At 51.1% G+C, this 27,984-nt stretch overlaps 1 long non-coding RNA gene across 1 annotated transcript; it reads left to right on the top strand.

Annotated features, from left to right (window-relative positions):
- The first annotated feature begins 10,717 nt into the window (after positions 1-10,717).
- LOC144334823 (uncharacterized) lies at positions 10,718-13,808 on the top strand. The gene is made up of 2 exons (XR_013405063.1): positions 10,718-13,292; positions 13,381-13,808. It is a non-coding gene; the product is annotated as an uncharacterized LOC144334823 (long non-coding RNA).
- The last annotated feature ends 14,176 nt before the right edge of the window (positions 13,809-27,984 follow it).

Below are 27,984 nucleotides of genomic sequence, written 5' to 3'. Positions count from 1 at the left end.
GAGGGTGGGGCAACCTGCTGGGCAAAGAGGAGCTGCCCTCTCCAGGGACTCCTCTCTGCTGAGAGCTGAACACTCGACAGAATGACCTGCCTGCCTTCAGAGGGGAGCTATCCACTGTGGGTCTCCTCTGAGCTGTTCTAACACTCAATAAACTCCTTTGCATCATCTTCACCCTTCACTTGTCTGCATACCTCAGTTTCCTCGTTCTTCCTGGATGTAGGAACACTGGACAAGATAGGCAACAGGTTAAGCTTGCTCTAGAAAGATCACTGTGGCCAGAGGTTAGGAGATGGGTTGAGGAGGTGGAAGAGTGGAAGAGCAAACCAGTGAGGAACCCAGGAGAAGCTGAGCCAGGGCAGTGAGTCTGGAAGCATCTGTGATGTGCAGTGAAGGACTCCTTTTGTTTCTGATCCTTCTCAGACTGAAGCTTTTGGAAAATAAATTACCAGACAAATACAACTTTAAAAGACATACAAAATACAAGTCCCATTTTTTAAAAAAAAATTTTTGTTTTAATGGGGGTAAGATAACATACATTTATCATCCCAAACTTATTTAAGTGCACATTCCAGTTATATGCACTCACACTGCCGCACTGCTAGTCTCCAGAACGCTTTCCTTTTTGGCAAAACCGAAACTACCCATTTAACAGCAGCCTCCCACTTCCCGCCCCCAGCCCCCGGCAACCACCCTTCTACTTTCTGTCCCTATGAATCTGACAACTCTAAGTATCGAACATAATTGGAAGTACACAGTGTTTGTCCCTTTGTGTCTGGCTTGTTACACTTAGCATAATGTCCTCAAGATTCATCCATGTTGTAGCATGTTTTGGAAATTCCTTCCTTTTTAAGGCTGCATAATATTCCACATTTTATTTCTCCATTCATCCACGATGGACACTTGGGTTGTCCACATCATGAGTGTTCGTGCTGCTCTGAATTTGGGTGTCAATATCTCTTCAAGCACCTGCTTGCCATGCCTTGGCCACATACCCAGAAGTGGAATTGCTGGATCACGTGGTAACTCTAGTTTTCATTTCTCGAATCACTATACTGTTCTCCACGGAGGCTGCACCATTTTACATTTCCACTGACAGTGCACAAGGGTTCCAATTTCTCACATCCTTGCCAATATGCGGATTAGTTGATGTCTTTTTCCCAGTAGCCATCCTAATGGGTATGAGGTGAAGCCCCATTTTTTTTTTAGTTATTAGACTCAAAAGGTATGAAGTTACCCTGTCAAATTTCTGTAGTAGTTTAAAATGCTTACTCTCACCTTCTACACTTACCTCACTGCAGACCGACATCAAACACTTCCGGAGCTGGCCAGCCCTGAGGTAGCCTGGCCTGGCAGTGCCCATCCCTGTAGGTGGAGAGGAAGAGCAGCCGGAGCTGCTATTGTCACCTGCACGCATTGACCGTGTGATCAACACAGCAGCCCCAGGAGGTACCTTTGGTATGATCTCCAGCCAACATACGAGGAAACAGTGGTCCAAAGAGGCCGGGGGCCTTGCCTGAGTCAGCAGGGAAGAGGGTGATGGAGGCGACAGTGAATGCCCCGTACAGCCTCTGCCTATTTTTGACATTACTGTCTTGTTTTATTTTCCAAGATAAATTAACTGATTGGTCATATTTGGGGGAAGACAGAAGGCCCCCAGGTTCCGGCCTGAGTCACCAGGTGGAGAGAGATGCCATCCACCAAAGCAGGAAACACGGTCGGGGAGGGCACGGAGCCAGGCCCACGTCAAGGTGGAAGTTCAAGTGATGTCCAGGTGGGAGCAGGGCCAGGGCAGTCGGGCAATAGCTTCTGAGCACCTGAACGAGGACTGGGCCAGAAGAGCTGGTGAGGAACGCTGGGGCAAGGATAAAGGATGAGTTTGGTGAGATCCCACAGATAGATCATAACATTCTAGAAAGAAGCAGAGGAATGAGGTGGCGGGGAGAAGGAGGAGCCAGAGGAGATGGGAAGAGATGGAGAGAGAGAAAGTACCACAAGGAAAGAGATATCAACAGGTGTCCAGGGTGACACAGGGGCCACAAAGCACAGGTAATCTAGTATCTATGGATTTGTCCATGTGGTGGCCCTTGACGGCTGGAATGAGGGCAGAGCAGCTGGTATCATAGAAGCCAGGAAGGTGGAGGCTAGGCTGGCATGCGTGGGTAGGTGGGTGGTGGTGGGAAGGGGGGAAGAGTGCAGACCACTCTTTCTAGAAGCTCCCAGGAGACAGGGCAGTCCCTGAAGGGTGGGTGTGAGGTTCTGGTGTGGAAGAGGGATGTTGGGCCAATGATGGATTATTATTTTGTTTTATCTTTAAAAAAAAAAATACCTGGAGCAAAGTTGAATTTGTTTGTATCAGGCAGGGGAGGCAGGAAGGCAGAGCCAGTGGAAAGGTGAAAGACTGGGAGCGATCAGTGACGACTGCTGGAAGGATGTGGGAGGATCAAGCCCGAATAAAAGGAGAGAAGCCCGTCTTCCCCAAGGTGTGCGGGAAGACCATCTACACTACAGGGTCGTGTGTGCGGGAGACAGTCTACACTACAGGGTCGTGTGTGTGGGAGGACCGTCTACACTACAGGGTCGTGCGTGTGGGAGGACCGTCTACACTGCAGGGTCGCACGCGCGGGAGGACCGTCTACACTACAGGGTCATGCGTGCGGGAAGACAGTCTACACTACAGGGTCGTGTGTGTGGGAGGACCGTCTACACTACAGGGTCGTGCGTGTGGGAGGACCGTCTACACTGCAGGGTCGCACGCGCGGGAGGACTGTCTACACTACAGGGTCATGCGTGCGGGAAGACAGTCTACACTACAGGGTCGTGTGTGTGGGAGGACCGTCTACACTACAGGGTCGTGCGTGTGGGAGGACCGTCTACACTGCGGGGTCGCACGCGCGGGAGGACTGTCTACACTACAGGGTCATGCGTGCGGGAAGACAGTCTACACTACAGGGTCGTGGGTGTGGGAGGACCGTCTACACTGCAGGGTCGCATGTGCGGGAAGACCGTCTGCACTACGGGGTCGTGGGTGCGGGAGACAGTCTACACTACAGGGTCGTGTGTGTGGGAGGACCGTCTACACTACAGGGTCGTGCGTGTGGGAGGACCGTCTACACTGCGGGGTCGCACGCGCGGGAGGACTGTCTACACTACAGGGTCATGCGTGCGGGAAGACAGTCTACACTACAGGGTCGTGTGTGCAGGAGACAGTCTACACTACAGGGTCGTGCGTGTGGGAGGACCGTCTACACTGCGGGGTCGCACGCGCGGGAGGACTGTCTACACTACAGGGTCATGCGTGCGGGAAGACAGTCTACACTACAGGGTCGTGGGTGTGGGAGGACCGTCTACACTGCGGGGTCGCATGTGCGGGAAGACCGTCTGCACTACGGGGTCGTGGGTGCGGGAGGACCGTCTACACTGCGGGGTCGCATGTGCGGGAAGACCGTCTGCACTACGGGGTCGTGCGTGCGGGAAGACAGTCTACACTACAGGGTCGTGTGTGTGGGAGGACCGTCTACACTGCAGGGTCGTGCATGCGGGAGGACGGTCTACACTGCGGGGTCGTGTGTGCAGGAAGACAGTCTACACTACAGGGTCGTGCGTGTGGGAGGACCGTCTACACTGCAGGGTCGCATGTGCGGGAAGACCGTCTGCACTACAGGGTCGTGTGTGCGGGAGACAGTCTACACTACAGGGTCGTGCGTGTGGGAGGACCGTCTACACTGCGGGGTCGCATGTGCGGGAAGACCGTCTGCACTACGGGGTCGTGTGTGCAGGAGACAGTCTACACTACAGGGTCGTGCGTGTGGGAGGACCGTCTACACTGCGGGGTCGCATGTGCGGGAAGACCGTCTGCACTACGGGGTCGTGTGTGCGGGAGACAGTCTACACTACAGGGTCGTGCGTGTGGGAGGACCGTCTACACTGCGGGGTCGCATGTGCGGGAAGACCGTCTGCACTACGGGGTCGTGTGTGCGGGAGACAGTCTACACTACAGGGTCGTGCGTGTGGGAGGACCGTCTACACTGCGGGGTCGCATGTGCGGGAAGACCGTCTGCACTACGGGGTCGTGTGTGCGGGATACAGTCTACACTACAGGGTCGTGCGTGTGGGAGGACCATCTACACTGCGGGGTCGCATGTGCGGGAAGACCGTCTGCACTACAGGGTCGTGTGTGCGGGAGACAGTCTACACTACAGGGTCGTGCGTGTGGGAGGACCGTCTACACTACAGGATCGCATGTGCAGGAAGACCGTCTGCACTACGGGGTCGTGGGTGCGGGAGGACCGTCTACACTGCGGGGTCGCATGTGCGGGAAGACCGTCTGCACTGCAGGGTCGTGGGTGTGGGAGGACCGTCTACACTGCAGGGTCATGGGTGCGGGAGGACCGTCTACACTGCAGGGTCGTGCATGCGGGAGGACCGTCTACACTGCAGGGTCGTGTGTGAGGAAGCACATTGCCACTGAGCAGGGCAGAGAGTGGTGTCTGGGCACTGGGAGAGAAGCAGGCTGTGGATGTGCCACCGGGAACAGCAGTGGGTGCCACCTGGGCCCGAAGAAGGCCAGAAGCAGAAGGAGCCCAGTGGGGCCAGAAAGCACGAATCCGCACAGCCACGTGGCCATCTGGGGTTGGCCTCCATCAAGACTTAGCTACCCTGCCCGGGGCAGAAGCAGAGGTGTGGACGGCGAGCTTGCTCGAGTGAAGGCTTCACAAGGCAGCTCTGGCTACAGTCAAGGGGGCAGGAAAGAAGGGTGACTGCTGTCATGTGGGAGAAGAATGAAGTGAACTGTGGTGGTTTTGAAACGTGTCCACAGATTCCTTGATCTTCCTCTTTTCAAAAGGTGGAGTCTAATTCCCCTCACACTGAATGGGGGCTGGACTTCACGATTTGCTTTAAATGAACAAAATGTAGCAGCAGTAACAATGTGTGACTTCTGATTCCAGATCATAAACCTCCTTCTCAAACTTGTTCTGGAGGAAGCCAGCAGCCATGTCATAAGGAAGCTCAAGCAGCCATATGGAGAGCCCACATGGGAAGGGACAGAGACCTCCTGCCCACAGTCGTGGAGATGAACCACCTTGGAGGCAGTTCCCCCAGCCCCAACACACAGATGATCACAGTCCTGCCTGATATCTTCACTGCAACTTCACGAGAGACCCCAAGCCACAACTTCCCAGCGGAGCCCACAGATGTGGTGTGAGATGATGTGCTTGTCGGCTTAAGCTGTTAGGGCTTTGGGGTGATTCGTTAGCAGCACTGGATAACTCCTGCACTGCCTAAGTGTGAGGGCAAAGAAGGTGGAGCATGGGGCGGGTCCCAATGAAGGTTGGGCAGGTGAGCCCTGGCAGAGGTACATGGGGCCGTGTGGTGGAGCGATTAGTGGCTTGAGAAGAAAAGATTGAAGTGGGGCCAGAGGAAATGGAGGAATCACAGCACCAGAGGTCCCCATGGAAGTAAAGATGTGGACTGAGGCGTAGAGAAGAGAGTGGAGTTTCCTGTTTGAGAGAACGTTTCTGGGTGGATGCAGCTCAAGGTGTGGCAGAGTTTAGGGAGGGAGAGGGACAGTAGAGTCATGACCCCTGGACAGTGAAGCCAGCCAGGGTAGCCAGGGTAGCAGTGGGACTTGGCTTGGGGAGAAAGACCCACCTTCCAGTTCCTAAGGCCTTAACCTACGGGGGAGTGGTGGGGACTAGAGATTACAGCTGGTAAAGGGGGCCTCTCGGGGTGGCTTGACCCTGCAGGGAGGTTTTCCCAAAAAGAGGAGGCATAGCTGCCTGTAAACACCCAAGAGAAGACTCCGAAGGCCAGCTCCACCCCTTCTGGCTGCAGACGACAGGGAGTGAGAAGAGTCTCTGTCCCCAGGGCTGCACAGAGGATGGTGTGGCCAAGAGAGAGCAGGCCACAGTGGACAGGCAAGCAGCAGGACTGGTGCTGAGTCACTCCACAGTGTTGAATCTACTATCTGCAGGACGCCAGGGACACCAGAAAAAGATGTGGTCCAGGCTGGGCATGGTGGCTCACACCTGTAATCCCAGCACTTTGGGAGGCCGAGGCAGGAGGATCATCTGAGGCCAGGAGTTCAAGACCAGCCTGGGCAATATAGCAAGACCCATCTCTAATTAAAAAATAAAAAATAAAAAAAAGACCTTATCCAGAGGAGAAACAGGCAGCAAAGGCAGTAAAGCCCTCAGAGAAACTGTGTCTCCAAGAAACACAGTCCTGCCCTCCCTCAGCCCCCCAACAATAGCTCTTTATTCCCTGGGGGCCTCCTAGCTGCAATGGCCGCCAGCCTCTGCGCTCTTCCTGCTCGTGTCCTCATGCCCTTTTTCTGGGCGTCACGTCCTCCCTGGGCACGACTCTTCCAGTGGAAGTGTCTGCTGCTGTGGTCATGAGACGTGACCTGGAGTCACTGCCCTCTCTGGGCCTGGCTTGTCGGCTAGATCCTCTCTGCCCTTGGGTGAGTTTTCCCGGGAGGCCTTCGGTTCCTCGTGAACCAATTCTCATGAAGGCCTGGCCTCCGATTCCAGGCAAGTCTGAATCTGAGGTGGTAGAGCTCACGGCCAGGCGCAGGTGCCCTTGGAGCTCTGTGTATCTCCCCGGAAATCCTGGGATCTGTCCCTATGTATTTAACCCCACTAAGGTTCCTAAGTCCAGACCTACCCACAAGGCCAAGGGCTTTCACAAAGACAATGGTGACACCTGGGTGGTCCCTGCCCCCCATGGCTCTCGTGTCCGTGTGCATGGGCCACGGCCACACCTCATGGGGAGGTGACCGGAGCCACGGCATCTGCAGAGAATGAACACTACTGCATGACAAAGCCAGCAAGAAACGCCTTCTGCAAACCACGCTGGAAGTGAAAGGAGACGCAAGGCGTGCCCTGGGCCATCAGTTTTACCCCTTTGATTCTGCAGTTGTTTAATGTTGAGACAAGTCGACTTGAAGCTGTATAATAAATGAATTCCAGCTTGAGCCTTGGCAGGGTTTGTTTGGCTTGAGGGAAGTCGTTTATGCTAATGGCCCCCTCTGCAGAGCTGGATTTATATTATACAGAGTCTTGTCCATCATCTGGATGCCGCCGTAAACAAGATCATCTTTGTCTACCAGGAGCGAGCCCGATGCCAATAACTTTAAATAAACATGAGCCCCAGGTTTGTATTTACATTGTCTGAGGTAACCGCTGGCGAGTTTGTCACGGCGCCGTCGGCCCCTCCCTGGCTAAGGTAGCGTCGGCTTTCCCACTGACCTTGTTTTTAGAGGCCTCGCTCAGGGAAAGGATCTCACGTGTAGCCGATGAGCGCTGCGCCCCGGGCTGGGCCGCATTCTTTTGCACGGTTTTGGCGCTTTATAGTTCTGTCAAGTTAGCATGGCTTCCTTCTGTACCGGATGGAGCAGGACATGGGTCCGGGGCAGGAGCTCAGACACGGAAATGACATCACAGACCTGAGCTCTCGATGCCCGCGATGGCAAGGCTGCAGGTGCCGGTGGGCTCCAAGGATTCTATTACTAATAGGGCTGTGACTTAGCTCTATGGAAGCCATCAGTGTTGAATTGCATTCCATGTGGAAAATAAATAGAATTTTGCAGACGTCTGAGTGTCTGTTGCAACTCCAAACTGAGGACCGAGCAACCACAGAAACATACAACTCTTCAAATAGTGATAAATGGTCTCCATGGAGGACTGAGGGGAAAAGCCATGGCCCCCGCCTCCACCGCTAATCTCCTCTGCAAAGAAAGCAAAAACTGGTCAGGGTGTAAGACGCACATTCCTGTCCCTGGGCAGAAGCACACTGAAAATAGCTTTGCAATAGCAACTATTTGGTTGCGATTCCAGGCTTCAGGTGCAGAACATGGGAAACCCATTCCTAAGAGCAAATGGGCTGCTTATGAGGACCATTCTCATGAGGGGCGGTGCTGGGGAATGTTCCGTGAGGAGAAACCTAATCAGAGTGAGGTCTCTGATGACCCTTGTTTGAGACTGTCAGAGCTCTGGAAGTTTCTCAGATGTGATTTATAAACCCTCTAACTGAGCTGAACAAATAGTAGTTTCATAATCAGAGCATTCGATATCACTTCATAACTGTGAACTGTATGGTGTTTGGACTAATTCTGTGCAAAATAATCGAGCTATTAGGCCAATTGGGAGGGTCGCCAAGGGTGACAGTAAAGACTGTAGGACCTGGAGCCACACGGGGTAGGGACGAGCGTGGCTTTGCCTCTTTCTGTTTGAGTGAGACCTCAGGCAAGTCATTTAATCCACTTGTGACTCAGTTTCCTCTTCTGCATGATAGGAGTAATAATAGTACTTAGCTCATATGCCTATGGAGAGGATGGAATTCACTTTAGTGTGGCACATTGCAAGTGATTGTTGTGCTTCTTTGATGGCCCCTTCTTGTCTAGTATGATGCGAACTCATAGCAGACATTCAAAATAGACCTAATAGAATAGCTGGGTCAGTGCGGGCTCAGTTGCAGAGAACAGAATTCACTCCTGGTAGTTTACATGAGTTGGGCTTAATTAGGCAAAATGACTGATAGAATTGATGGGAGGGCTAAAAAAACCAACTTGAGGTTGAGCTTTCAGGGATGATTCCCAAACCCATTCAGTAGAAGCAAGCCACCAAGACGCAGCAATCTCTTCTGTAATCCAGAAACAGTCGCGGCTGCTGCAGGCTCCAGAAATCACATGACCCAGCTAAACAGAGGCCCCCGTGCCTTCTAGACAGATGTCCATGAACTTGCCAAAAAACTGCAGACACTGACACCACTCCGCTCTCACCTTCTAAATCTGTGACAGATACAACTGAGTGGCTAACTCCAACTCACACGCAAAAGCTCAAGTACAAGAATGTTTGGTGAAGTTGCTGAGCATCCCAGCCCCTGAGTATCAGGGAGATAAGCCAGAAGGTAGGTGAGACGCAGGCTGAGCCCCAGCCGCCACGCCATCACAGCGGTCAGGAAGCAAATGCCTACAGACAGAGAGACCAGAACAGGCCTCTCTTTTCCTGTCCTCATCGTCCAAACACCTGTGGCCATGGATGAATTTCAATGTGGTTCTACATGCTGTGTTCTTTTTTTTCTTTTTCTTTCTTTTTGTTTTGAGACAGAGTCTTGCTCTATTGCCCAGGCTGGAGTGTAGTGGTGCAATCTCAGCTCACTGCAACCTCTGCCTCCCGAGTTCAGGCAATTCTCATGCCTCAGCCTCCTGAGCAGCTGGGACTATAGGCATGTGCCACCACACCCAGCTAATTTTTTTATTTTTAGTAGAGATGGGGCTTCACCATATTGGCCAGGCTGGTCTCGAACTCCTGACCTCATGATCCACCTGCCTCGGCCTCCCAAAGTGCTGGGATTACAGGTGTGAGCCATGGTGCCTGGCCAATGCTGTGTTCTTTTAGACTCATACTATAGAGAGTACTAGCAGATTCCAGAAGTTTCTAGAGAGGAAAAATGGAAAATACTAGCAGAGACGAAGTGGATATTGCTGAACATCTACAAATATTGAAGGAGGGTAGATTTTTTTTGACGATCAAAAAATTCCGAAAAGTCTTTTGTTATTCAACCAATGTCAGTTTTTGTTCAATTAAGACCACTTGTTTAGCAAATTGAAGTTTGCTGTTATTTCCCCCAGTTTGGAGAAATTTAAGAAGTCAGAAGGCAAAGATGACCGTGAGAAATCTGTTCTGAAATTGTCTGGACAATTCTGCAAATTCATCAAGATAAAGATTGACAGAACTAAGCAAGGGTCCCTTGACTCAACTCCCTGCTAGGGACCCACTTAGCTGCACAAGTGGGTAAAATGGCCAGGGAGTGGTGAAGCGAAATTCCTGGATCCCCTTGAAATGAGAACTCCACACACTATGGTACTGAAATCCACAGGTACTGAAATCCACAGACTGACAGAATATACGCATGTCAGGGCCGGTAGGGTTACGGCAGTGGGAATGTTTAAACAGGTTTTATTTAAAGAGGTTCTGGCCGGGCGCGGTGGCTCATGCCTGTAATCCCAGCACTTTTGGGAGGGCGAGGCGGGCGGATCACGAGGTCAGGAGTTCAAGACCAGCCTCCTGACCAACATAGTGAAACCCAGTCTCTACTAAAAATACAAAAATCATCCGGGCGTGGTGGCACACACCTGTAATCCCAGCTACTCAGGAGGCTGAGGCAGGAGAATCACCTGAACCCGGGAGACGGAGGTAGCAGTGTGCTGAGATGGTACCACTGCACCCCAGCCTGGGCGACAGAGTGAGACTCCATCTCTAAACAAAGAAGTTCTGCCTCCTTTACCTGAATGTTTCATAGGAATGGATATTGTATCTGGTTGGGGAACGCTTTTCCTACCCAGGATTGTAAAACCAGTACATGTTGATAAAGTCTGAGTGGAGGCTACAGTTGAGGAAGTCAGGGTGGATGGAATTCAGGTCAACCTGCAGGGGAGAGGTGGTGTATCTGAACAGGCTTCATGGGAAGTGGTTGCGTCTCTTTCATCTGATTGTATTGTGGGGATGGACTTTGTATCTGCCTGGGGAACGTTCTCCCTGCCTTGTACTGTAAAATGGAAGGCAGGCAAATCGACCCCTCGAGCAATATGAATTGGACATGCTTGTGGGAACAGTAAGACTGCCTGAACCCACACAGTGAGGAGTAGAAGCTGGAGTGCTGGGAGGGACAGATGGCCTATTTCGAAGTCCTCTCCGGATGACAACTGGAGCTTATGGCGAAAGCCGGTGAGTGCCTCCCACCGACAACTGCTGAGACTTTGGACCAGAGAATTTCGACTTGAGGGGTATTACTGCCTTGCTATTGGACAGTGATTGAAGCTACCTCTATGACAGAAGGACATAAAATGGTCTTGAAACCCGAAAAATACCCACGATGTCTTGGGTGATGTTGGAGAAACACTCTAATGGGAATAGTGCCCAGGAACGTTCCATAATGAAATGGAAAAGGTTTCTACTGGATTCTGCTACCTGGGGAACGAATGCAAGGAGACACCCCAAGCAAGGAGCCTCTTTTCCCCTAAGCCTAACTCTGGAACTAGAGTAAGGAGCTGTGGGAGCAACTGCATCCTACTGACAGCTGGACCATGCCCTATAACCAGCTCTCAACTGACCAGCAAAGCACTGCTTGGTTTGTGGACGGCAGTTCCAGGCAAGGGGACAACATTCTGTCTGGAAGCTGCCACTCTGACCAAGGAAGCCAGAAGCAAATCAGCTCGGTGGCCGACCTGCACGCTGCTTTCCTAGCAGTGACTGGGCGTGGCAAAGCCTCTGTGTCTGCTCTTCACTGACTCCTGGGCAGTGGCCAATGGCCTGGCCACAGGGTCAGGCAGAGGGGCCATGGGAACCTGGCCTGTTAAAGGGATGCCCGTATGAGGCCCGGCCCTGTGGAAATCTGAAGGGTGCATGAAAGTAACACATCGAATGCCCATCAGAAAATTTCCCTTCCAGGTTGGAAAGGTGCCTGGAATTGGCAGATATCCGTTTGCCATTCTTACTTAGGGTGGCCACCTGGGTCCGTGAAATGAGTGGCTATGGGAACTACAGCAGTGCAGAGATGGGCTGAGTTTAGACACGTTCCTCTTGCACCCTCTCAGGCACAAAATGCCAGTAAGGAGTGTTCTGTCTGCCCGCAAGACAGACAGAGACTGCCGATGGCTCCGGGATAGGCTCCCTGGCGGGAAGGCCCTGAACACAGCTGGCAAGTGAGACTGATGGGGCGGCTAGGGGCTACACGTGGGTAGTTCTGTAGTACTTATGTCACCTTATTCTATCTGGGTGAAAGAGGACTGAGGAGGAGGTACTGGTATTGCTATCTGCAATCTACACTAGCACAATGGCCGATCCTAATGTCCATTGCAAAGGTGGAAAAGTTTGGGTATAAATGGAGAGAGAAGGAATAGTAGCTGGGAGTAAAGAAATGAATCAATGACTTATAGATCGAGGGAAATCCAATATTACACGAACACCTTGAAAGAGGCTCAGAGCAAGATACTGTACTGTCTCTTAGCTCAGTGATCCCAGATGCCTGAAAGGGCGAAGCCATGTGTGTGCCGAGACCACTCGCTTTCGGAACCTGACGAGACGGACTGGAAACCAGCAGACGTGAGTGGCCTTGCCCTGGCAGACACTCGTACAATCTGATGGACTGGATTGGGTCCCACTGATATGGCAGCGTCTGAGTTGTTTGTCCTTTCAACTGAAGGGAATCTGTGTTCGAAGACTTGAGGTGGACTTTGCTATGATAAAATATATACATGATCTTCAGCCAGGTTCCCTGGCACACAACTCCCAACATCCTTAGACTCTCCGAAGTGCTGTCTTTTCTGTGCTAATGAACGGCCTGATGGGTGGCAGCCCCTAGGTAGCTTCAGGATGGAGCTGGTGAAAGACCAAAGCAGGATTCGAGGGAGGGTAGAGGGGCTGAAGGTTAAGCTGACCACCAATGGCCAATGGTTTAATCAATCCTGTCTACAGAATGAAGCTTCCATAAAAATCCAAAAGGACAGCGTTTGGAGAGCCTCTGGACAGCTGAACACGCAGGGGTTCCTGGAGGATGGCTGCACCAGGGGAGGGCATGGCAGCTCCACACCTCTTCCCCATACCTTGTCCTATGCGTCTCTCCATTTGTATCCTAGTAATATGTTTATCAGGAATGGTAAATTTAGGTGTCTTCCTGAGTTCTGTCATCTTCTCTAGCAAAATAATCAAACCCATGGAGGACGTGGTGGGAACCTCGATTTATAGGTGGCTGGTCAGAAAGACAGAGTAGACAAGCGGGGGCTTACGATCCTCCTCAGAAATGAGGGCAGCTTTGTGGGAGCGAGTCCTCGACCTGTGGGATCCGCCGCTGTCTCTAGGTAGATAGTGTTGGAATTGAATTGAGTTAAAGGACACCCCACCGTGCTGCAGAATTAGCTGCTTGCTGGTCACAGAAGTCATCTGTGTCAGTTTCTCGGGGTGAGAGCAAAAGAAAAACGGTTTGTTTTTACCTCAAGGAGGATTAAGGAGCAGCTCTGGGGTTGGAAGAGGACTGAGCTGAGGGTGGGTGGTGGTGCCAGCGGCAGAGGCAGCAGGCGGCCTCTCAGCCCAAAAAGGGGATGGGTGGAGGGAAACCGTTTGCGTCGTCCCTTGTTCCTTCTTTGTGGTTCCTGCTGTGGGCTGGAGAAGCCGGGGCGGTCACAGACTCTGAGGGGGCTTCGGGAAACCCCCCGGAAAGAACTCTTCCTCCTGATCGGCGGCCCTGCTTGAGGTCAGAGATCTGTGTGCCCGGTTGAGACACCCTGGAGCTGGGTGCGTTCTTCATTTCAAACCAAACCAGAGCCCCGGAGTGCGCCCCACTTTTTACTTGTCCTTGGCAAAAACATCTTATTTCAAACAGCACGCGTGTAAGAAGAAAGAAGACACCAAGCCGCTCCGGTCACTCTCCTTGAAGCACCCTGGGGCCTTCGGAAGGGACTCCAATCCCAACCCCACAGGATGGCAAGGAAAACAGGAGCCAGGACACCGCGTTGCCAGCTTTGCCAGCCAGATGCAATGCCGATGGCGGCGTGGGCTGCAGATTTGGGGTAATGTCCATTTAATAAGGAGCGCCCTACAGCATTTCAATAGGCCCTGGGGGCTGCAGGGGCTAGGCTGTGCCCCCATCACCCTGCCCAGTCCCCGTCCTCACCCTCCCCCCGCCCCAAATTTACCCTGGTTCATTGTACCTAGGAAGCACCATAAATAGTTCTTGAATTTAAGTGCCTCATTCTCCCTGAAGAGACGGGAGCCTACTTTGAAATAAAAGTTCAGAAGGAAAAGAAGAAAGCCTCACATGTCCCAAACTTCAAACGGTCAGAGGCAGTTCGCTGGGCTTGAAGTCTGTGGTCAGGGAGGGCGATGGCGAGGAGAGGGCAAGTGACACGGCCCCAGTGTGTCCTCGAAGAACCCTCCTCCTAATCACCTCCGGTTTCCCCCGTGTCCCACAGTGACGGATTTGACATAAGCAACTGCTCCATGCAGCCAGGCCGACCAGGCTCCTCAGGCTGTGCTGGGGACACGGGGCCGGTTGGTGGGGGTACCTGCCGGACCCGCTGAACTAGGGGCAAGTTGTGACAAAACCAGCCTTATTGTTGGGGAAAATGTGTGAGCTGTTTTTTTTTGTTTTGTTTTTTTTGTTTTTTGTTTTTTTGCTTTTTCTCCCACACAAAGGTGATTTCAACAATTCCATTTGGCTGCAACGTTTTCTTCTCTGAGCAGCCGTGTTGAGGTGGCCCTGGCTGTTTTGTGAGCTGTCTTTAGTATGGGCTGCACACACTGTCGTAATCCATTTTTTCATCAGCTCCAGGCTCACAAAGGGCCCCCTAAGCCCTGGAAACCCCCCTCTGACGCCGATTACGGGTTTCCTGGTGTCAGTCATGGCCGGTTTGTCAGCGCGAGGGAGAGAGAGAGAGAAAGGGGGAAGGGGAGGAAGAGAGGGAGGAGGGGGCTGCGGGGGAGAGGGGAAGGAGGAGAGGGAGGCCGCTGGAGTTCAGCCGCCTCTGTGTGTGGTCTCAGGCTAGTCCTTATTTCATGAAATACATGCTTCATTCCTGGCTCAGGGTAAACCTGAGCGTCACTGAATGAGTCCCTTATCCACTTTCCAAAACACTGATGCAGTTTGAAAGGGCTCTGTGGGTAGACTGTGACTATCAGCAAAACCAAACAGGCCAGCTTATTTAGCTAAGCATTTTTAATATTTAAACATCCCAGCCTTCAGCTATTGGTGAACCGCGCAGCCAACAAGGCAAGAAGTCAGGCGCGCGGCGAAGCTGCCCGTGTTCCCGCAGGTGGGCCTGCTGTCCCCCCTCCTCTCGCTGCCTCAGAGCTGGAACTGAGGACCTGGGGGAGCTCCGGGCCAGAGCCCCCTCTGCCGCCCTCACCCAGGGCAGTCTGGGTGGCGGCTGGCTGTGGAATCACTCACAGCCTCTTCATAATCAGATGTGGTTTAAGCTTAACCTAGTGTTTTCCACCCTTTGAAAAATAAACGTCTAGGCACCCCCTCCTCGTAGAAAAAGAAAGCGCTCTGATGGCAGCGTCATTAAAATGCTAAGCTGGGAAGCTGCGGGCGTCCCAGGTCGGGAGCAGGTACAACAAATATTATCCCTGTGGACATGGCCAGGGCTCCCGCTCCGGGTGACTGGCGGCCTGTAAAATCGGCCTGCGACAGACCACAGGCTGGACCCCTCCCTGCCCGGACAGGATGGCACCAGACACCCGCCCACCAGACTTCATGCCACCAGCTGGAAGTGGCTTTCTGGTTTGTGGAGCAAGACGGAGCTGTAAAGCCAGTCGTTCTCGTGGGCCAGAGTCAAGTCAGCGCCCCCGCCTCACCCGAGCCAAAGGAGGCTTCTGGAGGCCCCGCCAGGTCCCCCTGAGCCAGCCGGAGCCCAGCCAGGCCTCCGGGCCAGACTCACCGGGTGCCACCGAGGGCCTGAATGGGCTCCCTGTCTGCCAGAACAAACAAGCTCCCTGGGCAGGGAGCCCTGGGCACAACCTGGAGCGGAGCAGGCCGGAGGTTACGAGTGACGCCAGGAGGACAGGGGACTTCTTCTCTCTGGAGATTCCATTAGGGAAAGCCTGCCAAGAAGTTTGCCAGGAAGTTCAGTCTGCTCCGATATTGTGGGTTCACTGACAAATAGCCCCATTCAAGGAGGACAGGGCCTGAAGGGCTTTGCTAAGGCGACCGCCCCACCCGGCCAGGACCCCCTCCTGCCACCCCAGGCTGCTACCCAGGCTTCCTCTGGGGCGGGCTCCCGGGCTGCTCTGTGCTCCCGGAGCAGTTTCCAGCCCAGCTCCTGTTTGCCCGTCTATAAAATATGTGCATTGACATCTCACTGAGGGGTTTAGAAAAGGGCCTGACTTAGATAGTGCCTGGCCTTGGGGACGCCTCAGTGAATGGGGACCGTTGTTACTGCGACTCAAACTTTGGAGCAGTTTGCAGACAACCTCAGGCTGGAGGCCTGGGGACACCCATAGCCCCGGGGACTGGTGAGGTGGGTGGTGGGGACCACCTGACATTCCCTACCCCTCTCCCCCCATACGACCTCCTGGTTGGGTCTCCCCAGCTAATTCCACAGAGTTCTCTAAGCTCCCCGCTTCAAGCCTCCTGCGACCCTAACCTGGGCAGCATGATGCCTCCCACTGAGAGCTGCGTCCACGTGGACCCCAGGCTCATCACAGAGTCGCGGGATGGCAGGAGGCAGCCAAGGCACACAGAACACGCCTGACTCCCGGCCCATCATCCCTCCAGCAGGCCACCCTTCAGGTCAGAAGGGGAGTCTTGTGATTGCGCTGCTGCGTCCAGCCCCCATGGTCCCCCATGGGCCGTCCTCGGAGGCCACTGGAAGCGGACTTCTTGGCCCTGTGGCCCAAGGGGAGACCGTGGACCTTGGAATCTTAGACAACTGCCGTCGCCCCTAGCTTGGAAGCCTGCAGGCAAAGGGAAAAGCAGGGTGCTGCACAGGGCGGTGTGCTCAGTCAGGAGGTGCTGACCTCCCTTCGATTCTGAAGGAAGAACGCAGAAACCATTGGAAGGTGTGGCTGGAGGGAAGGAGAGAGGGTGTGAGAGGGAGAGAATCTCAAGCTAGGATTTCTCAGAGAAGCACCTCAGTGTGAACGCTGCTGGGCCATGGCAGGGCTCAGCACAGGCGCTTCCCTCCCCGGGGTGCGGCTGCTGGGGAGGAGCAAAGGCATGACAGGTGTGGCCCGAGACACAGAGCTGGAGCGCAGGGAGTGTGTCACCGGAGCCCGGCATTTTTCACTCGTCCATAGAGGCAGGACTAGAGCCTGTGTCTTCAGGCTTTCAGAAGCGGATTCTCCCCACACTCCGGAGGATCCTGTCTGATGTTATCCCCACTTGGGAACCCAGCGACCCAAGCACCTTATCTGGCTCCTTTGCATTCAAACCCTGGGCCCTGTTCTCTCCCCACGGGCGCGGCCTCTCTGCCAGCCGGGACATCTCCAGGGGTCTGTGGGCTCAGCCCCTGGCTGTGGACTCCGGAACCAGGGTGACATCAGGGCAGACTTCTGCCAGGGACGGCCGGGCCCCACATTCCGGGGAGAACTCTTCACCCCTGCAGCTCCCGTGTGAATCAGGCTCCGTGAGAAACTGCAAAGCACCCCAGCGACATGCTGTAGACAGAGTATCTGTGTCCCCCAAACTCATATATTGAAGCCCTACCCACCACTGTGATGGTGTTTGGAGGCGAACCCCTAGGAGGGGAATAGCGGGGTGACAGGGTTAATAATGCCCTTGTGTCCAGAGTTGGTTCCTGCCCGTGGATTCCTGGTCCGGCCGCTGGAACTTCTCGGTGAGTGTTACAGCTCTTAAAGATAGCACGGACCCAAACAATGAGCCATAGCAACGTTTTTTAGGAAGATCAAAATGACAAAGATTTCACAGCCTGGGTGAGAACCCCAGCAGGTTGCCGAGGCTCGCTGGGGGGTGGCCAGCTTTTATTCCCTTATTGTCCCCGCCCATGTTCCCTTTCTGTCCTATCAGAGTGTCCTTTTTTCAATCCTCCCTGTGATTGGCTACTTTTAGAATTCTGCTGATTGGTGCGTTTTACAGAGAGCTGATTGGTGCATTTTACAATCCTCTCATAAGACAGGAAAGTTCTCTAAGTCCCCACTGGACCCAGAAGTCCAGCTGGCCTTACCTGTCACCCTTATGCGAAGAGAGAGGAGAGATTCTCTTTCTCCACCAGCAAAAAGGCATCTGTCTGCAAAACAGGAGAGGATCGTCCCCAGACACCAGGTCTCCTGGTGCCTTAATCTCCGACTTCCCAGGCTCCGAGCAGTGAGAAATACATTTCTGTTTTTCAAGCCACCCAGTCTGTGGTATTTGTTAGTGCAGCCCTAACTGACTGAGATCATTAGTAGAAAACTGGCTGAACAAATTAAATAGAGCCATGCCATGGAATACAATACAGCCACAATCAGGAGTGCACTGGAATGGCCTTGTGCTGGTTTGCAGTGATCTCTAATATGAAGCAGGTGAAATCAGCAAGGGCCGGAGTTGTGGGTATAGAAAAACTTCTTTTATGTAAGTAGGGAGCACATCATCTTTGCTGGTTTAGGAGTGAACTTTTTCTGCCAGTGTACAACAATTAAAAGTTTCCCGTGCGGAGAGGCGCCTGGAATTTCACTGCACATTCCACTGTACGGTTTAGGGTTGTTTTTTTTTTTTTTTAGTTTAAATGAGAAAAACTGCATGTGCTGGTTACCCGAGGCAAAGGACACTTGGAGGGAGTGTTGTTTAAAACAGAGAAGGAGTTGATCAGTAGAAGGGAGACAGGAGACCCTGCCTGAGTTCAGCATGTTTGTGACACTAGAGGCGGTTTTAGCTCAAGCTGTTTCCGATTAATATCACCGTCCTCCAGATGAATGGAATGTCAATCACACACCAATTATGAGAATCCCAAGAAGGAAACTCCCTCTTCCATCTGACTATCCACCCACTTGTCCGCCCACCCACCACATGACTGCAATGTCTCCCAAGGGAAAGAAGAAAGAGGGAGAGAAGAAGAAGGAGGGAAGGAGGGAAGGAAAGAAGGAGGGAGGAAGGGAGGGAGGAAAGGGGAGGGGAGGGAATTCTGCTGTCAATACTAAAATACACCCTTGGACAAATCAGGCAAACGCACTCTGCCTTTCTGGTTTCCTCCCCAGGGCCGTAGCTCAGCACTAGTGGAGGGAGATTGAAAAGCAGCAGCAGAGCCACATGCTCACATATTAAAAGCCATGGTTGGTAGTGAAATAAATCATTTTTCCTGGTACTCAGAACATGTGCAGTAAGGCCCTGTGGAAGCTGCCAGGGCATTAAGAGGTAAAACAGCCATTGTGAAAGGCACTTCCCAGAAAGAATCCACCAGAAAGTGAGGCTTTCTGTGTCTGCAAACTAGCTCTGACTTCTTCCAGCTCCTCGGCCCTCTGCTTTGAAATCAATGATGAATTCAAGTCAACCCATACCCATATCTCCTGGGTATCTCCTACAGCCAAGGCTCTGTAGCGAAGGTCAATAGGAGGTTGCCCCTTACTTCATCAGGTGCAGCTCACTGGGAGCTGATCCTGTCGGCAGTGCGGAAAAGTAACCATCACTCCCGCGTGACTGACTGCACGCAGGCAACGGGCCGGTTCTGTTGTCCAGCAGTCTCCAGTTTGGGTCAGGGCACCTGGATCTTATTCCTAGGGTTACAACTAGCAGGCAGCTCATTCAGGTCCTCTTCCTCTTTCGGTCTGTTTCCTCTGCACAGCCTGCGGGACAACTCACATTGGAAGAGGATTTGAGTGGCCTGAGCAGCGGTCTCTCTCTGGCATACACCCATGGGTAAAAAAAGACATATGACTTTTGGGGATAACGGAAAACAGCCGTGTCCACCAAATCAAGGTGGGATCAGGAGGTAGAAGTGAATTTTCTTGCCAGATGAGAGAGTAGAAATTGTCTGGGTTGTGAGCGGCTGTGAGGAAAAAGGAAGGTGGGTGGGTACAGGAAATGAGAGGAAGACATTCAGAGGCCCTGGCCTCACTCTGGTGAAAAGATGGATGGGGAAGTTTGGAGTTTCTGTAGGAGAAGGTATGAGTAAAGAAGATGGACAGGAAAGGATCTTTGACATCTGAAGTTTACCAAACCCCAGGAGTACAGAGGGATCTGAGGTCTGGCAGAGCAGTGGAATGGCGCTTTGGGAGCTGCACGCTGTGTTTTGGGGTCTGCAGAGCAGTGGAATGACGCTTCGGGAGCTGCACGCTGTGTTTTGGGGTCTGCAGAGCAGGAAGCTGGTTTTCTCCAGCTGCCTCATGGAGCTGCTGATGCTCTGCCAGCCCGGCAGGGATGCCTTGTGATAAACGCCAACCAGCAGGCTTCCAGATTTGTGCTCTGCGCCTGGACTCCCCGCACATCAGCCAAGCGAGGTTTCCAGCTGATTTTCTCAGGGGCTGAGAGAGCACCCGTACGGTGGGTGACAGAGGGGGCCACGGCGCTTCCCAGCAATGTGCCTTCTGCCCTGCGAAGTCCTCGCATTCCCTGCCAGACTTACCGAATACACAGATAGGGGGACCGTTGGGGCACCCCAGGGGGACGAACAGGGGAAGAGGGGCCAACCAAATCTTCTGAAGCAGGGAAGGTGGTTGACATGGTTTGGAGGTTTGTCCCTCCAAATCTCATGTTGAAATGTGACCCCCAGTGTTGGAGGTGGGGTGTGGTGGGAGGTGTTTGGGTCATGGGGGCAGATCCCTCATTGAAAGCCTGGGTGCTGTCCTCATAATAAGGAGTGAGCTCTCTGTTAGTTACTGTAAGATCTGATTGCTTTAAAGAGCTTGGCTTCCCTCTCTTGCTCCCTCTCTTACCGTGTGATGAGCCAGCTCCCCCTTCACCTCCCGCCACGAGCAAAAGCTTCCTAAGGTCTCACCAGGAGCCAAGCAAAGTTGGGTGCCATGCTGTACAACCTGCAGAAACAGGAGCCAAATACACCTCGTTTCTTTATAAATTACCCAGTCTCGGGTATTTCTTTATAACAGTGCAAAACAGACTAACCCAGTGGTGTATCCTTGAAGGGGCCACAGAGTCTGTTGATGCTGCAAAAATCTTAGCCCACATTTATGTGTGACAAACCACCTCTGTGGCAGGCACTGCTTTAAGCATATCTCAACTCATGACATCCTCACCTTAGCTCTGTAAAGTAGATTTGTATGATTATTATCTTAATTCCTATTTGATAAATGAGGAAACTGAGGCAAGAATTGATTTAGTGACTTGCTCGAGGTTACACAGATAGTAAGTTTATTAGTATCTATTGTTGCCTCATGAATTACCAGCAGTTTAAAGCAAAGTACATCTAGTGTTCTCCAGATTTTGTGGGTCAGGAATTGTGCACAGCTGAACTGAGTGATCGGGCTCAAGGCTTCTCATGAGGCTGCAGTCCAGGTGTCACCCAGGGCTGGGGTTTCATCTGGTGGCTTGACTGGGGAAGGATCCAGTGCCAAGCCCGGTGGCTCTTGGCAAGTGGCTGTTCTTGAGCACCGTTGGAGCCAGCACCTCAGTTGCTTGCTGATATTGGCCAGAGGCAGCCAGAGTTCCTTGCTTCCTCAGCCTTTCTGTATGGCTGCTTACACATGGTAGCTTGCATGCTCAAAGCCAGCTGGAGAGGGAGCCTGCTGGCACAGAAGTTACAGACTTAGGGAACATCACCACAAAAGGGACATCTCATCATTTTTGCCATATTCTATTGGTTACAAGTGATCTCTAATCCCTTGCACACTCAAAAGTGGGAGCCTGCTGGCACAGAAGTTACAGACTTAGGGAACATCACCACAAAAGGGACATCTCATCATTTTTGCCATATTCTATTGGTTACAAGTGATCTCTAATCCCTTGCACACTCAAAAGTGGAGAGACTGAACACAGACAAAACACCAGGAGGCCAAGATAGCTGGAGGCCATCTTTGAGTCTGTGTGCCACAGTAAGTGATGCACCATATTTGAATGCAGGCATCTCGGAACCAAAACTTACATATCTACCCACTGTGCTCTTCCCCTGATGATGGTTCTCCATGAGCACCCAGATCCTCGATGCCTGACCCTTTACCCTCTTTCATGTGCCCTTATCCCTAACTCTGCAGACACTTTGTGAGAAGTAGCAAAGCTTCTGCTGGCTTCAAGCCCTCAAGCTGCTGGTAAATTGAGGGAAGGCACATTCTCCTATCAAAGGATTTCTAAACTCTCCAGCCTTATCAGACAGGGTCCCAACAGGAAGCAGAAGGCACACTCAAATTAGCATCATAGAGGAGAGTTTCTCTATAAACGGACTACATATCAGGTGTGGGCAGGTGCAGTGGAGCCCTGTAGGAACCCCAGGCCATAGCAGCTGAGCTGTGGCTGGCACCAGATCCAGTGGGTTAGGGGAGGGAGAGGTTATAAGAACCGAAACATGGAAGGAGAAAGTTGTGAGGAGGACGCCCCCTCCAGAGGTGAGTTTACAGAGTCGGGGGATGCAGAGCAATGAGAAGTCTCACTTTCCTCTCTCCCCTTGAACTCCTGCTGGGGCTCCCCCTGACCTCTGGCCAAACTCACCCAGAAGCCAGAGGGCCCAGGAGTTGTAGAGTGCAGTCCATGCAGCCACACAGGCAGGAGGGGCTGGCAGGTGGAGAGTGGGTTTGGGGGTGATGGAAGCAGCACACAAGGACTCCCTGCACGTGGACGACCCTTTAGCAGGTTCTCCTAGAAGGTTTAAATGTTCACCCAGCCTTAACTTCTTGGGAGAACTTTAAAGTATTAACAGCAGGGAAAATTGAGCACCAATTTAAAAAGGTAATTTAGCCATTTCCAAGTGTATTAGTCCATTTTCAAAGTGCTGATGAAGATACACCTAAGACTGGGCAATTTACAAAAGAAAGAGGTTTAGTTGGACTTACAGTTCCACATGGCTGGGGAAGCCTCACAATCATGGCGGAAGGCAAGGAGGAGCAGGTCATGTCTTACATGGACAACAGCAGGCAAAGAGAGAATGAGGAAGACACAAAAGCGGAACCCCCTGATAAAACCATCAGATTTTGTGAGATGTATTCACTACCACGAGAACAATATGGGGGAAACCTCCCCCATTATTCAATCATCTCCCACTGGATCCCTCCCACAACACGTGGGAATTATGGAAGTACAATTCAAGATGAGGTTTGGGTGGGGGTGCAGAGCCAAACCATATCACGAAGTTTAAGTGGAAATGTATACAATTCCAACATACAATCCAAGCTCTCTGCCTGTCCCTCACTAGTATGAAAAGCACTCTTTTGGGAAGTCTATTTTCCATGGTACTTCTCTCCTGAAGATAACAATCTTCTCCCCTTTTCAGATGTCCTTCCAGTTTTAGATTCCATTGTGTTCTCTAGTGAGTTTGTAAACATTCTCTTTGAAGAAATGTTTCAGATTGAGGAAGGCTCTTAAAGCCATGATCCTCCCTAGGACAAATGGATTTGCTTCTCAGCATCTTTTTCTGACCTCCCTTTGAAAGGATGGAAGGCTGGGGATATTTGACAGCTAGTGGTCTAAGTGTTACGAGGGATTGGACCATACTTTTTTTCTTTCAGGTATAACTTATCTCATTGGAATACCTTCTCTGTCTTTCAACTTTGATATTCTTGCACCAGAGCGGAACAAGTACAGCCAGCCCCAAAGGCCTGTGTTGGTGGGGATCAGGAAGTGTGGTGGAAGCCCCTGCCTCCCACAGGCTGTGAGGGTGATCCCTGCCTCACACCAAAACTCACACTGCTCCAGGTGTTCAGAAGCCATGCCCATGGGCTGACAGAGATCCTCCTGAGCTGTGAAGACCAAGAGAAGGGTGGGAAGGGAGAACAAACACAGGATGTGGCCAGAGACATAGTCAGGTGCTAACACCCAGAGCAGCTGCACCTTTAGAAGGCCCCACCCTCACAGGGGCAGGGGCAGGACCTGGCTGGGCCCTAACTGGGAGCTCATCAGCAGGGGGAATGAGTCACGTGAAAGGCTCCACCCCTGAGCAACAATATGGAAGACAGCATGTGAAATGGTTTGGGTGTTTTGTGCCCTGCAAATCTCATGCTGAAATGTGCCCTCTAGGGCTGGAGGTGGGGCCTAGTGGGAGATCGTGGAGGTGGATCCCTCATGAATGGCTTGGGGCTGTCCTCACTCACTTTGTGACTTCACAAGAGATCTGGTTGTTTAAAAGAGCCTGGCAGCTCTTCTCTTTCTCTCTTGCTCCCTCTCTTGCCATGTGATGCACCGGCTCCCCTTAGCCTTCCACCATGATTGGAAGCTTCCTGAGGCCTCACCAGAAGTAGTTGCCAGTGCTATGCTTCCTATACAGCCTGCAGAACCATGAGCCAAATAAACCTCTTTTCTTTATAAATTACTCAGCCTCAGGTATTCCTTTATGGCAACAAAGAATGGACTAACACACTGTGGTTCTGCCATGAGGATAAACTCTTTTTTTTTTTTTTTTTTTTTTTTTTTTTGAGACAGAGTCTTGCTCTGTCGCCCAGGCTGGGGTGCAGTGGCCGGATCTCAGCTCACTGCAAGCTCCGCCTCCCGGGTTTAGACCATTCTCCTGCCTCAGCCTCCCGAGTAGCTGGGACTACAGGCACCCGCCACCTCGCCCGGCTAGTTTTTTGTATTTTTTAGTAGAGACGGGATTTCACCGTGTTAGCCAGGATGGTCTCGATCTCCTGACCTCGTGATCCGCCCGTCTCGGCCTCCCAAAGTGCTGGGATTACAGGCTTGAGCCACCACGCCCGGCCGAGGATAAACTCTTAAATCAACAAAGTAGAATAGAGTCTGGAAACATACCTGTATGTGTATGTTTAATTGATTGTGGACAAGGTTGCTAGTTGACAGGGAAAGAATTGTCTTTCAACAAATGGTGCTGAGACAAGTGGATAGCCACACACAAAAGAACAAACACCATATACAAAAAATTAACTCAAAATGGATCGAAGACCTAAATGTAAGATCTAAAACCATAAAAATCTTAGTGGAAAACCTAGGAGTAAATCTTCATGACCTTGGATTTGGCAATGAAGATACAGTCTGTATCTTAGATATAACAGTAAAAGCATAAGCAACAAATGAAAACAATAGATAAATTGAAATTAGAACTTTTTTGTGCTTCAAAAGACACCATCAACAAAGTAAAAAAAATAACCCAAAGAAAGGGAAAAATATTTGCAAATCATATATCCAATAAGGGACTTGCATTGAGAATATATAAAAAATTGTTGCAACTCCATGATAAAAAGCCAAGTAACTCAATTGAAAAATGAGCACAAAGTCTGAATAGATAATTCTCCAAGGAAGGTGTATACAAATGGCACATGAAAAGATGCTTCACATCATTAGTCATCAGAGAAGTGAAATCGAAACCACCTCACACACACTAGGATGGCTAGAATAGAAAAGTCAGACAATAGCAAGTGTTAGCCAGGAGGCGGAATCTTCGGAGCCCTCATACACTTTGCTGATGGGAATGCAAATGGTGAAGCCAGTTTGGAAAACAGGCTGGCAGCTCCTGAAAGGATTAAACAGAGTTGCCATATGACCAGCAATTCTACCATTATGTCTATACCCCAGAGAAATGAAAACAGGTGTTCCATCAAAAATAGCACAAATGTTCAGAGTAGCATTGTCCATAATAGCCAAAAGGTGCACATAACTAAATGTCCATCAGTGGATGAATGGATACACAAATAGGGTATATCCATGCAATGGAATGCTATTCAGAAGTAAAAAGGAATTGTAGAGGGCTTGAGAGATTTGGGGGCTCATCAAGGAAAAAGTGGTGACCGTGAGAGGTAGTGACACACGCAAGCTTCACCTTGCGGTGCTGGGACACCATTGCATGAGTAGGGGACACCATTGCATGAGTAGGGAACTCCCTTGCTGCATGAGACTTTCAAGCGGCTTATGGCGGGGGCGTAGGGGGATGCACCTTCCAGAAGGGGAAGAGGCAAGGGAAATGGGAAGGGAGCCAAAAAGGAGGCTTCTGTGCCTAGGAGCTGCTGCTTGGCAGCATGGCGGGGAGTCTCTGGGTCCGAGAGCCTTGGAAGGTAGTAGCACCTTGGGACTGTTCTTACAACCACGAGGCTCAATCTTATCAGTGTCCAGCAGGTAGTGAGTGAGGTCTCCTGAGGAATGCAAAACAGGCAGGCCCTAAGTGGCTAAAAGTCTGCTTGTTTCTGCAATTCTCAAAACAACTGGATATGTACATTTCTGAGTTTGATGCCAGTGGGGTTTTGAGCTTAGAGGTCTCAGCCTTCAGTGAAGAGATAAATAACCTAGGAGCCACCACTCAGAAGCCACCTTTGGCTCGTGTGTATAAGAATGAAGTGCTGGTGTGTGCTACAACGGGTGACCGCAAGCAAACTGTGCTAAGTGAAAGAAGCCAGACACAAAAGACCGTATACAATGTGATTTCCACCAAACGTGTAGATGAGGCCGGCAAATCTACAGAGCAGACAGGAAATCAGTGGCTGCCAGAGCTGGGCGCAGAGTGGGATGCGAGGGGTGAGAGCTAGAGGGTACAGCATTTCTTTTTAGGGTGGTGAGTGTTCTGAAGTTGATTGCGGTGAGGAGTGCACAACTCTGTGCATGTATTAAAAACCATTGAATTGTGCACTTTAAATATGTGAATTGTATGGTATTCAATCAAGGCTGTTCCAAAGAGAAAAACAGATGAAAACTTAAAAACAAAAGGCTCCACCCACAGGCTGTTTTCTCTAGCGCTGAGGTCTCAATATTAAATGACACACTGGCCCTTCTTGAGTGAGGACACAGAAGCTGCTTGAATAGTGCCCTGTTGAGTGAGGACACACGCCAGCTCCCCAGCCTGAGTCCCCAGGTCTGGATTTGTGGGTGAGGTCAGCCTCGTACCCAGGCTGATAAGTAATATTAGACCGCATGCTTCTTTTTTTAAAAAAGCTCAAATGTACAGAAATTACAGAAAAGGTGCAGGAATAGTTTTAATACAAAGAACACCGATATGACCTTCACCCGGGTTCACCCATTGTTAGCATTTTGCAGCATTTGCTAGATCACTCTCTCTATTCTCTCTCTCTCTCTCTCTCTCTCTCTCTATATATATATATATATATATATATATATATATATATAAAATCTATGTATCTGTCATCTTTCTTTTTTTTTTTTTTTTTTTTTTGAGATGGGGTCTTGCTCTGTCACCCAGGTTGGAGTTCTATGGCGGGATCTTAGCTCACTGCAACCTCTGCCTCCCAGGTTCAAGTGATTCTCCTGCCTCAGCCTCCCGAGTAGCTGGGATTACAGGCATGTGCCATCACACCTGGCTGATTTTTTTGTGTTTTTAGTAGAGACGGGGTTTCACCGTGTTAGCCAGGATGGTCTCAGTCTCCTGACCTCGTGATCTACCTGCCTCAGCCTCCCAAAGTGCTGGGATTACAGGCGTGAGCCACTGCGCCCCGCCTGTATCTGTCATCTTTCTAGCATCTATCTATCTATCTATCTATCTATCTATCTATCTATCTATATCGTCTATGTATCTGTCATCTTTCTAGCATCTATCTGTATTATCTATGTATCTGTCATCTCTCTATCTATCTATCTATCTATCTATCTATCTATCTATATCATCTATGTATCTGTCATCTCTCTATCTATCTGTCTATCTATCTATCTATCTATCTATATCATCTATGTATCTGTCATCTCTCTATCTATCTATCTGTCTATCTATCTATACCTATCATCTATGTATCTGTCATCTATCTATCTATCTATCTATCTATCTATCTATCTGTGTATCTATCTATATCATCTATGTATCTGTCATCTATCTATCTATCTGTCTGTCTGTCTGTCTGTCTATCTAAGAGAGAGAACACAGGGTGTGTTTCTGACCTCTCAATGCTATTTCGCTGATTTATAAGTTTATCTTTGTGGTAGGGACACACTGTTTGATTACTCTTGCTTGAAGATGGTACCTTTAGTCTCACTTATTCCCCCAACAAACAAACTGCCGCAGTCAGTCCCCAGCCCAGGCCCTGCCCTTGCCCCTAAGGATGTGGTGCCTTTTAAAGGTGCTTCTTCCCTGGGCATCAACCTGTGGCTGTATCTCTGTGTTTCTCATCCTTTCCAGCCTCTCTGCCGACTTTCTGTTGGCCGTTTCACAGCTCAGGAACATTTCCATGGTGTTGTCCTACAAGCCCCCCTCAGAGGGGATGGATCCGAGCAGGAAAGGCTCTGTTGTGGGTTGAATTGTGCTCCTCATATGAAGTCCTCACCCTGAGGAACTCGGAATGTGACCATCTTTGGGGATAGAGGCTTTACAGAGGTCATCAAGTGAAGGTGAGGTCACTAGAGTGGGCCCTCGTCCAGCGTGACCAGTGTCCTTATGAAAAGGGGAAAGGTGGACACAGAGATATGCTTACAAGGAAGGCCGTGTGAAGGGAGAAGACGGCCATCTACAAG

The sequence above is a fragment of the Macaca mulatta genome, chromosome 15 (genome assembly GCF_049350105.2).
Source record: "Macaca mulatta isolate MMU2019108-1 chromosome 15, T2T-MMU8v2.0, whole genome shotgun sequence".
Lineage (NCBI taxonomy): Eukaryota > Metazoa > Chordata > Mammalia > Primates > Cercopithecidae > Macaca > Macaca mulatta.
The sequence above is the reverse complement of the archived record's forward strand: the minus strand, read 5'-3'. Positions and strand labels throughout refer to the sequence as shown.